The sequence below is a fragment of the Pelobates fuscus genome, chromosome 4 (assembly GCF_036172605.1).
Source record: "Pelobates fuscus isolate aPelFus1 chromosome 4, aPelFus1.pri, whole genome shotgun sequence".
Lineage (NCBI taxonomy): Eukaryota > Metazoa > Chordata > Amphibia > Anura > Pelobatidae > Pelobates > Pelobates fuscus.
The window spans coordinates 391,349,371-391,361,565 of NC_086320.1; positions in this window are offsets into that span (position 1 = coordinate 391,349,371).

A 12,195-nucleotide genomic window follows, 5' to 3' on the forward strand; every position below is an offset into this window, starting at 1 on the left:
TAAACAGAGCAAGCCCTGCTTCTATCTGTCTATGGATTTATATAGTGTATAAACAGAGCTAGCCGTGCTTCCATCTATGGATTTATATAGTGTATAAACAGAGCGAGCCCTGCTTCTATCTATCTATGGATTCATATAGTGTATAAACAGAGTGAGCCCTGCTTCTATCTATCTATGGATTTATATAGTGTATAAACAGAGCAAGCTCTGCTTCTGTCTATGGATTTATATAGTGTATAAACAGGACAAGCCCTGCTTCTATCTATCTATGGATTTATATAGTGTATAAACAGATCGAGTCCTGCGTCTACCTATGGATTTATATAGTGTATAAACAGAGCGAGCCCTGCTTCTATCTATGGATTTATATAGTGTATAAGCAGAGCGAGCCCAGCTTCTATCTGTCTATGGATTTATATAGTGTATAAACAGAGCAAGCCCTGCTTCTATCTATCAAGGGATTTATATAGTGTATAAACAGAGCGAGCCCTGCTTCTATCTATCTATGGTTTTATATAGTGTATAAACAGAGCAAGCCCTGCTTCTATCTATCTATGGATTTATATAGTGTATAAACAGAGCGAGCACTGCTTCTATCTATCTATGGATTTATATAGTGTATAAACAGAGTGAGCCCTGCTTCTATCTATGGATTTATATAGTGTATAAACAGAGCAAGCCCTGCTTCTATCTATCTATGGATTTATATAGTGTATAAACAGAGCGAGCCCTGCTTCTATCTATCTATGGATTTATATAGTGTATACACAGAGCGAGCCCTGCTTCTATCTATCTATGGATTTAAATAGTGTATAAACAGAGCGAGCCCTGCTTCTATCTATCTATGGATTTATATAGTGTATAAACAGAGTGAGCCCTGCTTCTATCTATGGATTTATATTGTGTATAAACAGAGCGAGCCCTGCTTCTATCTATGGATTTATATAGTGTATAAACAGAGCGAGCCCTGCTTCTATCTATCTATGGATTTATATAGTGTATAAACAGAGCGAGCCCTGCTTCTATCTATCTATGGATTTCTATAGTGTATAAACAGAGCGAGCCCTGCTTCTATCTATCTATGGATTTATATAGTGTATAAACAGAGCGAGCCCTGCTTCTATCTATGGATTTATATAGTGTATAAACAGAGCGAGCCCTGCTTCTATCTATGGATTTATATAGTGTATAAACAGAGCGACTCCTGCTTCTATCTATGGATTTATATAGTGTATAAACAGAGCGAGCCCTGCTTCTATCTATCTATGGATTTATATGGTGTATAAACAGAGTGAGCCCTGCTTCTATCTATCTATGGATTTATATAGTGTATAAACAGAGCGAGCCCTGCTTCTATCTATCTATGGATTTATATAGTGTATAAACAGAGCGACTCCTGCTTCTATCTATCTATGGATTTATATAGTGTATAAACAGAGCGAGCCCTGCTTCTATCTATCTATGGATTTATATAGTGTATAAACAGAGCGAGCCCTGCTTCTATCTATCTATGGATTTATATAGTGTATAAACAGAGCGAGCCCTGCTTCTATCTATGGATTTATATAGTGTATAAACAGAGCGACTCCTGCTTCTATCTATGGATTTATATTGTGTGTAAACAGAGCGAGCCCTGCGTCTATATATGGATTTATATAGTTTATAAACAGAGCAAGCCCTGCTTCTATCTATCTATGGATTTATATAGTGTATAAACAGAGCAAGCCCTGCTTCTATCTGTCTATGGATTTATATAGTGTATAAACAGAGCTAGCCGTGCTTCCATCTATGGATTTATATAGTGTATAAACAGAGCGAGCCCTGCTTCTATCTATCTATGGATTCATATAGTGTATAAACAGAGTGAGCCCTGCTTCTATCTATCTATGGATTTATATAGTGTATAAACAGAGCAAGCTCTGCTTCTGTCTATGGATTTATATAGTGTATAAACAGGACAAGCCCTGCTTCTATCTATCTATGGATTTATATTGAAGCCCATGGAACAGTGAAACAGGGGAGTGGGCCTTGACAAGGCCAGGAAGTAGGCAGGTGGAAAGGTTTGGGATGTTCAGGGCGGGGCTAAGTAGGGGAGGAGTCAGGTAGTGTAAATAGGCGGCCATCTTAAGTGAGGAGCCAGTTAATCTGAATTGCACTGACCTGTCACTTGTGGCTGGTCGGCGGAGTTCTTTTTCTTTTTCTCCCTCTGCAGGTAATGGCGTCCCTAGAGGAGATTTTGGACGGAGTTCGGGCGGCGGTTCGTGATCGAGGGCTGGCGTGGCTGCATGAACAGATCGGGGCTGCTGCCACACACGCGGAGGGACCGGAGAGGAGGTCGGCGCGGAGGACCAGGCCGCCACAGAGGTTGAGCCCGGGAGAGGCCCCAGCGGCCCGGCGGCGGAGGAGCCCTTCAGCGGTCGGCGGTTCGGAGGCCGGACCGAGCACGGCGACGGCGGAGGGAATGCGGCAGGCGCCTTCGGGCGGACCCGCCGGGCAGGCGACTGTGGGCGCAAAACGGAGGCCACGAAGTCAGAAGGCGCCCCGCGTAATGGCGGCCGGCGGGACAGCGGAAAGAGGGACTGCGGCACCTCCAGTGGACCATGCGGCTGCGGATGGGTTCACCCACGCGGCCAGTGGGCAACGGACTGAGCGTCCCGGTGAGTCAACCTCCAGCGGTATCACTGAGGGGCAAGGTGGGAATACTAGTCGGGTTACTACAGCACCAGCGGTCCGCCAGGCAGTGCGGGGAGACCAGGCCAGCAAGGGATCCGAAGGGGCGGCCGGAGGGAGGGCCAGGACTGAGAGCAGTAGACTAGGAGTAGAGGACAGCGGAGCGGGTCGGGCGGCTCAGAGGGTCTCTGGAGCTAGGAAAGCGACGGGCGGCCTATCCTTAGGGGCTAGGGCAGAGTCAGACGGGGCGGCCGGTGGGGGGCCAGGCGCAGCGGCTGTGGGAGAGCCTGTGGTGTCAGCACGATACCGGGGAACTAGAGATGGCAGTATAGAGCGGGGGGGCCCATCCGGCTGCCCTCAGGTACGGCCTAGTGAAAAGGAAGCGGCCGCAAAGGGCCGGGGCGGCCAGCGGCGCAGCAGCAGCGCCAGGTGCAGCAGTGACAGGAGCTGGTCGGGAGGACGGGACAGCAGGGACAGGAGCCATTCACGGCTAGGCCGCAGCGAGTCCAGGTTCAGCGTCAGAGAGAGGAGAAGGAGGTCCAGGTCAGAGGAGGGGAGGCGGAGCAGAAGGCACAGTGGATCGAGATCTTCAGAGAGGAGCTTCAGGGAGCAGCGACGGGGAGAGCTCAGCAAGGGAGGTCGGAAAGAGCAGTGGAGAGGATCCAGGGCAGTCGGAGAAGAGCGTAGGGAGGAAGGGCGGGTAGGGAGCTACTCGGGCAGACTACCCAGGATATCTTCTCCTTACAGGTCGCGGAGTAACTCACCAGCGGTTCCGAGGAGGGACCAGGCGGGCAGGAGTCGGCGTCTACTGGGAGCTCCAGTGTCAGAAATGGCGGATGGAGGGACAGCAACCCCGCGGCCTGCGGCGGCCAGGGGCATCAGCGGTGAGTCTACCTCTACACCACACCCGGGGACATTGATTTGAAATCATTTATAGATTCGTGGTCAGAGGATAGGGAGCCACTTAGGTTCGATAGGGTTTGGTCAGCAGGTGAAGGCAGTGGGTCGGGGTTGGTGGGGGTATCCTCAGGAGTGACAGGTGGTACTAGGAAGGAAACGCGTCCCACTGATAAGCCTGACGGATCATCGGTGGGGGACGGGGTACTCGACGTGACGGGGGGGACATTACGGAGGCAGCACGTCAGAATGTACATGTGTCCTTCGCGGGGCCGTTGGGTTGCCATTTGAAAGGGGAGGTGAAAGAGAAGATTGCGAAAGGGGAATTCGTGGAAATATTTTCCCTTCTTCCCCTGGAGGAATTCTTAGATTTAAAAGAGGAGGACAAAAAAGACGCCAAGAAGGAGGAGGAGGAGAAAAGGCGGAGGTATCGCAAGATACCGAAAACCTTCGGCAATTGGCTGCGAGCCTTTTGCATTTTGGCCAGTGTTATTGGGGAGAAGCGGCCGGAGTGCTGCTCCCAGTTGTTTTGTTACTTGGACGGAATCGGGGACGCATACCGCACCTATGGAGGGTTGGCATGGTGGAGGTATGACGAGCAGTTCCGCCAGCGACTGGCGGCCAACCCTTCCATGCGCTGGGACCAAATGGACCTGCCGCTTTGGATGCGGTTAATGATGGCGCAAAAGAGTGCGCCCTTTCCAGGGACTGCCGGCACCGCTCCCGGGGGGGCGGTGGCGGCAGGTCAAAAGAAAGGTGCCTGCTGGGCCTTCAACGAAGGACAGTGTAAGTGGGGATCCGCTTGTAGATTCCGGCACGAATGCTCAGGGTGCGGCGGGAACCACGGGGTCAACAGGTGCTTCAAGAAAGGTAAGTCGGCCACAGGGGGAGGAGCAGCGGGAGCGGCCGCTCCCACAGCTCCCGCTGGGGGTGTCACCAGTGAAGGTAGGCGCGATGTTGCCTTGGCTAAGGCAATACGCTGATCAGGCCGTGGCAGAATTCCTTCGGGCGGGATTTGCCGAGGGTTTCAAAATTCCCTTCAAAGCCACGGGGCCGGGGGCACCTTGTGAGAACCTCAGGTCGGTCAGGGAACACCCGGGGGTTGTGCGGGAGAAGTTGGCCAAGGAGGTGCAAGCTGGGAGGATGGCAGGGCCATTTCCGGCTCCGCCCTTGGCGAATTTGAGGTTGTCTCCATTGGGGGTGGTTCCCAAGAAGGAAGAGGGAAAGTTTCGTCTGATTCATCATTTATCGCACCCGAAAGGGTCTTCGGTGAATGATGATATCGACGCCGACCTATGCTCGGTCTCCTACACGTCATTCGACAACGCCGTCGAGCTGGTTAGGAGAGCGGGGCGTGGGGCGCTGATGGCCAAGGTGGACGTGGAGGCGGCTTTTCGGCTGCTGCCCATACACCCGGACTGTCACCACCTGTTGGGGTGTCACTTTGAGGGTGCAATCTTCGTGGACTTGTGTCTGCCTATGGGTTGTTCCATCTCTTGTGCTTACTTCGAGAGGTTTAGTACCTTCTTGGAATGGGTGGTGCGCACGGAATCGGCCGGGGGTGCTGTAGTGCATTACCTGGATGATTTTCTGTGTGTCGGCCCACGGGACTCGGAGCGGTGTGCTCAGGTACTGAAAGTTTTTCAGCGGGTGGCGCATACCTTTGGGGTGCCGTTGGCGGGGGACAAGACGGTGGGCCCCACCACGTGCCTTAGCTTCTTGGGTCTCGAAATTGATTCGGAGCTCGGGGAATGCAGGCTGCCTAGGGATAAGCTGCGGCATCTGCGACAGCTAGTGGACGTGGTCAAGGGGGCAAGGAAGGTGACCTTGCGGGGGCTCCAGTCCCTCGTGGGGAGCCTTAATTTTGCGTGCAGGGTGATCCCCATGGGGAGGATATTTTGCCGGAGGTTGGCGCAGGCAACGAGTGGGGTGCGGCGGCCGTCGCACTACATTCGGGTGTCGGCCGAGATGAAGGACGATTTGGGGGTTTGGGAACAGTTTTTGGGCAACTTTAACGGGACAGTGTTCTTTCGGGAACCGACGGTGTCGTCGGCAGCAATGAAGTTGTTTACGGACGCTTCCGGCAGTGTTGGTTTTGGGGCCTACTTGGCAGGTAAGTGGTGCGCGGAGGCGTGGCCGGAACCGTGGAAGGTGAGTCCTCTGATTAAGAACTTGGCGTTCTTGGAGTTGTTTCCCATCGTTGTAGCGGTGGTACTCTGGGGTACGGAGTTGGCTGACAAAAAGGTGGTATTCTACTCCGATAACATGGCGGTAGTGCAAGCGATCAATAGCTTGACCGCCTCGTCGCCCCCGGTAGTACGCCTGCTTCGACAACTAGTACTTAGTTGTATGTCATTCAACATAGTGTTCAGGGCTAGGCACATCCCGGGGCTCCAGAACGTGGTGGCTGACTCACTGTCTCGTTTTCAGTGGGAACGCTTCCGGGAGGCTGCGCCGGACGCGCTGGCCCAGGGTCAGGAGTGCCCGGGTGTGATGTGGCAACTCGGGACGGCCTGCTTGGAGACTGTGTGAGGAGGTCACTGGCGCCGAGCACGTGGGCGTCCTACGTAAAGGTTTGGAAACTGTGGGACGAGACGGTGGCTCAGGTGAGTAGCGCCCCTACGGAGGGGCAACGCTTGGATGCACTTTTGTGGTTACTCTGTCGACTGTTCGCGGCTCAGGCGTCGCCTGCCATGGTGGATAGGCATCTCTCTGCCTTGGCTTTCCTGTTTAAGTTCAATGGCTGGGTTGATGATACCAAACACTTCCTGGTCCGTCAGGCAGTGAAGGGATTCAAGAGGGGGAAGAAAACGGTAGACTCGCGTAGACCAGTGTCCTTTGAATTGTTGCGGGAGCTGGTGGGCGTTCTTCCGGGTATTTGCAGCTCCTCATTTGAAGTGTCGTTGTTCACGGTGGCATTTGTGTGGGCTTTTTTCGGGGCTTTTCGGATCGGGGAGTTGGTGAGCGCAAACAAGAAGGGCCTTGGGGGTCTTCAGCTCACAGATGTGGAGGTTCGCGAGGACAGGGTGCGAATTCAGTTACGCCGTTCGAAGACGGACATTTTTGGCAAAGGTTGCGCAGTTGTGTTGTTCGGGTTGCCTGGGTCAGGGGTGTGCCCAGTTGAAAAGGGGTCGGAGTACCGGGCATTGCGCCCGGGGGGTGATGGTTGCTTCTTGGTGCACCAGGATGGCTCGGCCCTGTCGCGCTTCCAGTTCGCGAGGGTGTTTAGGATGGGGGTAAGTAAGCTGGGCCTAGAGCCTGGGCAATTTGGGACTCACTCCTTTAGAATTGGGGCGGCAACTGAGGCCGCACGGCTGGGACTGGGGGACGAGAGGATTAAACGCATAGGGAGGTGGGAATCCTTGCGTTTTAGATCATACGTTAGACCAGATAGGCTGGTGTGAGCAGGGCGATGGGATGCTGTGATGGAAGTGGAATCCATCTGTTTGGTATTAACGTGTTTTTCTTTGCAGGATGGAAAGTGTGGATCTGGGGCCACTCGTATGTCTATTGGGCTCAGAAGAGGGCTGCTGTTCGGAGAAGTGGAGCACAGCTGGGTTTTACTCAAGGAGAAGTGTCGATTTCTTGGTTTGGCTTTAGGGGGTTTAGCTGGCAAAGCCTTAGTAGTTTGTTGTTTAGCAGGTTGGCCGGGGGGTCTGCTCCGGACATAGTTTTATTACACGGGGGTGGGAATGATTTGGGTCTGATTCCGCAAAGGGAGTTGGTTAGACGGATGAAGAGAGACGTGGATCGGCTGTTGGACCTGGTACCTGGCGTGGTGGTAGTGTGGTCGGAAATGGTCCCCCGTTTCACGTGGCGGCACGCCAGGGATCCAGCTGCAGTGGCTCGATGCAGGGGCAAGGTTAACAGGGCAATGGCGAGTTTTGTGCGGCGAGTGGGGGGTGTTGTAGTTCGGCATAGGGAACTGGAGGACATGCTCCCGGGCTATTTTAGGAGAGACGGGGTACACTTGTCAGACGTGGGTTGTGACTTGCTCAATCTAGGCTTTCAGGAAGGGATTAGCTTGGCCCTGTTTCAGGGTGGTGGGGGGCGCACATGTCCTTAAGGGATCAAGTCATGTGCTATGGCGGAACAGGGCGTGTTAAAGCCAGGAGTTAGATGGAATTGGGAATGGACAGGCCAAGGCCTAGGCTGGAGTAGGCCAGATGGATTAGATGTTGGTAGGTTCAAGCTCTTCGGTGGCTACGAACCTAGGGGGTAGGGGTGTCTGGGTACACCCCTACAGTTAACAGATGGTTTTGGGGCCTCTCTGGTAGGCCGTGTGTTTCTGGTTATATGTTAAGTGAATGTTAATTATTGTTCAAAAGATAGGGTCATTGTCAGGGGTATTGTACGGGGGGATAGTAATATAATGTTAGATGGACAATGACCCTAAATTGTTAATTTATTTATTTACATATTTAATAATTAATAAAGCTGTGGACGTTATAATCCAACAGATAAATTCGGTGTCAGTGTTTTATTTAAGGTAAACTAAAATGGCACCTGCCGAATAACGACGGTGCATATGTCATGAAGCCCATGGAACAGTGAAACAGGGGAGTGGGCCTTGACAAGGCCAGGAAGTAGGCAGGTGGAAAGGTTTGGGATGTTCAGGGCGGGGCTAAGTAGGGGAGGAGTCAGGTAGTGTAAATAGGCGGCCATCTTAAGTGAGGAGCCAGTTAATCTGAATTGCACTGACCTGTCACTTGTCCCACCCTCCCTCCCTATAGTTGAGTTTGATCCCGTTTGGTCACAGCGGCGGGAACAGGGCGTGTTAAAGCCAGGAGTTAGATGGAATTGGGAATGGACAGGCCAAGGCCTAGGCTGGAGTAGGCCAGATGGATTAGATGTTGGTAGGTTCAAGCTCTTCGGTGGCTACGAACCTAGGGGGTAGGGGTGTCTGGGTACACCCCTACAGTTAACAGATGGTTTTGGGGCCTCTCTGGTAGGCCGTGTGTTTCTGGTTATATGTTAAGTGAATGTTAATTATTGTTCAAAAGATAGGGTCATTGTCAGGGGTATTGTACGGGGGGATAGTAATATAATGTTAGATGGACAATGACCCTAAATTGTTAATTTATTTATTTACATATTTAATAATTAATAAAGCTGTGGACGTTATAATCCAACAGATAAATTCGGTGTCAGTGTTTTATTTAAGGTAAACTAAAATGGCACCTGCCGAATAACGACGGTGCATATGTCAAGTGTATAAACAGATCGAGTCCTGCGTCTACCTATGGATTTATATTGTGTATAAACAGAGCGAGCCCTGCTTCTATCTATGGATTTATATAGTGTATAAGCAGAGCGAGCCCAGCTTCTATCTGTCTATGGATTTATATAGTGTATAAACAGAGCAAGCCCTGCTTCTATCTATCTATGGATTTATATAGTGTATAAACAGAGCGAGCACTGCTTCTATCTATCTATGGATTTATATAGTGTATAAGCAGAGCGAGCCCAGCTTCTATCTGTCTATGGATTTATATAGTGTATAAACAGAGCAAGCCCTGCTTCTATCTATCTATGGATTTATATAGTGTATAAACAGAGCGAGCACTGCTTCTATCTATCTATGGATTTATATTGTGTATAAACAGAGCGAGCCCTGCTTCTATCTATCTATGGATTTATATAGTGTATAAACAGAGCGAGCCCTGCTTCTATCTATCTATGGATTTATATAGTGTATAAACAGAGCGAGCCCTGCTTCTATCTATCTATGGATTTATATAGTGTATAAACAGAGCGAGCCCTGCTTCTATCTATCTATGGATTTATATAGTGTATAAACAGAGCGAGCCCTGCTTCTATCTATGGATTTATATAGTGTATAAACAGAGCGAGCCCGGCTTCTATCTATCTATGGATTTATATAGTGTATAAACAGAGCGAGCCGTGCTTCTATCTATGGATTTAAATAGTGTATAAACAGAGCGAGCCCTGCTTCTATCTATCTATGGATTTATATAGTGTATAAACAGAGCGACTCCTGCTTCTATCTATGGATTTATATTGTGTGTAAACAGAGCGAGTCCTGCGTCTATATATGGATTTATATAGTTTATAAACAGAGCAAGCCCTGCTTCTATCTATCTATGGATTTATATAGTGTATAAACAGAGCAAGCCCTGCTTCTATCTGTCTATGGATTTATATAGTGTATAAACAGAGCTAGCCGTGCTTCCATCTATGGATTTATATAGTGTATAAACAGAGCGAGCCCTGCTTCTATCTATCTATGGATTCATATAGTGTATAAACAGAGTGAGCCCTGCTTCTATCTATCTATGGATTTATATAGTGTATAAACAGAGCAAGCTCTGCTTCTGTCTATGGATTTATATAGTGTATAAACAGGACAAGCCCTGCTTCTATCTATCTATGGATTTATATAGTGTATAAACAGATCGAGTCCTGCGTCTACCTATGGATTTATATAGTGTATAAACAGAGCGAGCCCTGCTTCTATCTATGGATTTATATAGTGTATAAGCAGAGCGAGCCCAGCTTCTATCTGTCTATGGATTTATATAGTGTATAAACAGAGCAAGCCCTGCTTCTATCTATCAAGGGATTTATATAGTGTATAAACAGAGCGAGCCCTGCTTCTATCTATCTATGGTTTTATATAGTGTATAAACAGAGCAAGCCCTGCTTCTATCTATCTATGGATTTATATAGTGTATAAACAGAGCGAGCACTGCTTCTATCTATCTATGGTTTTATATAGTGTATAAACAGAGCAAGCCCTGCTTCTATCTATCTATGGATTTATATAGTGTATAAACAGAGCGAGCACTGCTTCTATCTATCTATGGATTTATATAGTGTATAAACAGAGTGAGCCCTGCTTCTATCTATGGATTTATATAGTGTATAAACAGAGCAAGCCCTGCTTCTATCTATCTATGGATTTATATAGTGTATAAACAGAGCGAGCCCTGCTTCTATCTATCTATGGATTTATATAGTGTATACACAGAGCGAGCCCTGCTTCTATCTATCTATGGATTTATATAGTGTATAAACAGAGCGAGCCCTGCTTCTATCTATGGATTTATATAGTGTATAAACAGAGCGAGCCCTGCTTCTATCTATGGATTTATATAGTGTATAAACAGAGCGACTCCTGCTTCTATCTATGGATTTATATAGTGTATAAACAGAGCGAGCCCTGCTTCTATCTATCTATGGATTTATATGGTGTATAAACAGAGTGAGCCCTGCTTCTATCTATCTATGGATTTATATAGTGTATAAACAGAGCGAGCCCTGCTTCTATCTATCTATGGATTTATATAGTGTATAAACAGAGCGACTCCTGCTTCTATCTATCTATGGATTTATATAGTGTATAAACAGAGCGAGCCCTGCTTCTATCTATCTATGGATTTATATAGTGTATAAACAGAGCGAGCCCTGCTTCTATCTATGGATTTATATAGTGTATAAACAGAGCGAGCCCTGCTTCTATCTATGGATTTATATAGTGTATAAACAGAGCGACTCCTGCTTCTATCTATGGATTTATATAGTGTATAAACAGAGCGAGCCCTGCTTCTATCTATCTATGGATTTATATGGTGTATAAACAGAGTGAGCCCTGCTTCTATCTATCTATGGATTTATATAGTGTATAAACAGAGCGAGCCCTGCTTCTATCTATCTATGGATTTATATAGTGTATAAACAGAGCGAGCCCTGCTTCTATCTATCTATGGATTTATATAGTGTATAAACAGAGCGAGCCCTGCTTCTATCTATGGATTTATATAGTGTATAAACAGAGCGACTCCTGCTTCTATCTATGGATTTATATTGTGTGTAAACAGAGCGAGCCCTGCGTCTATATATGGATTTATATAGTTTATAAACAGAGCAAGCCCTGCTTCTATCTATCTATGGATTTATATAGTGTATAAACAGAGCAAGCCCTGCTTCTATCTGTCTATGGATTTATATAGTGTATAAACAGAGCTAGTCGTGCTTCCATCTATGGATTTATATAGTGTATAAACAGAGCGAGCCCTGCTTCTATCTATCTATGGATTCATATAGTGTATAAACAGAGTGAGCCCTGCTTCTATCTATCTATGGATTTATATAGTGTATAAACAGAGCAAGCTCTGCTTCTGTCTATGGATTTATATAGTGTATAAACAGGACAAGCCCTGCTTCTATCTATCTATGGATTTATATAGTGTATAAACAGATCGAGTCCTGCGTCTACCTATGGATTTATATTGTGTATAAACAGAGCGAGCCCTGCTTCTATCTATGGATTTATATAGTGTATAAGCAGAGCGAGCCCAGCTTCTATCTGTCTATGGATTTATATAGTGTATAAACAGAGCAAGCCCTGCTTCTATCTATCTATGGATTTATATAGTGTATAAACAGAGCGAGCACTGCTTCTATCTATCTATGGATTTATATAGTGTATAAGCAGAGCGAGCCCAGCTTCTATCTGTCTATGGATTTATATAGTGTATAAACAGAGCAAGCCCTGCTTCTATCTATCTATGGATTTATATAGTGTATAAACAGAGCGAGCACTGCTTCTATCTATCTATGGATTTATATTGTGTATAAACAGAGCGAGCCCTGCTTCTATCTATC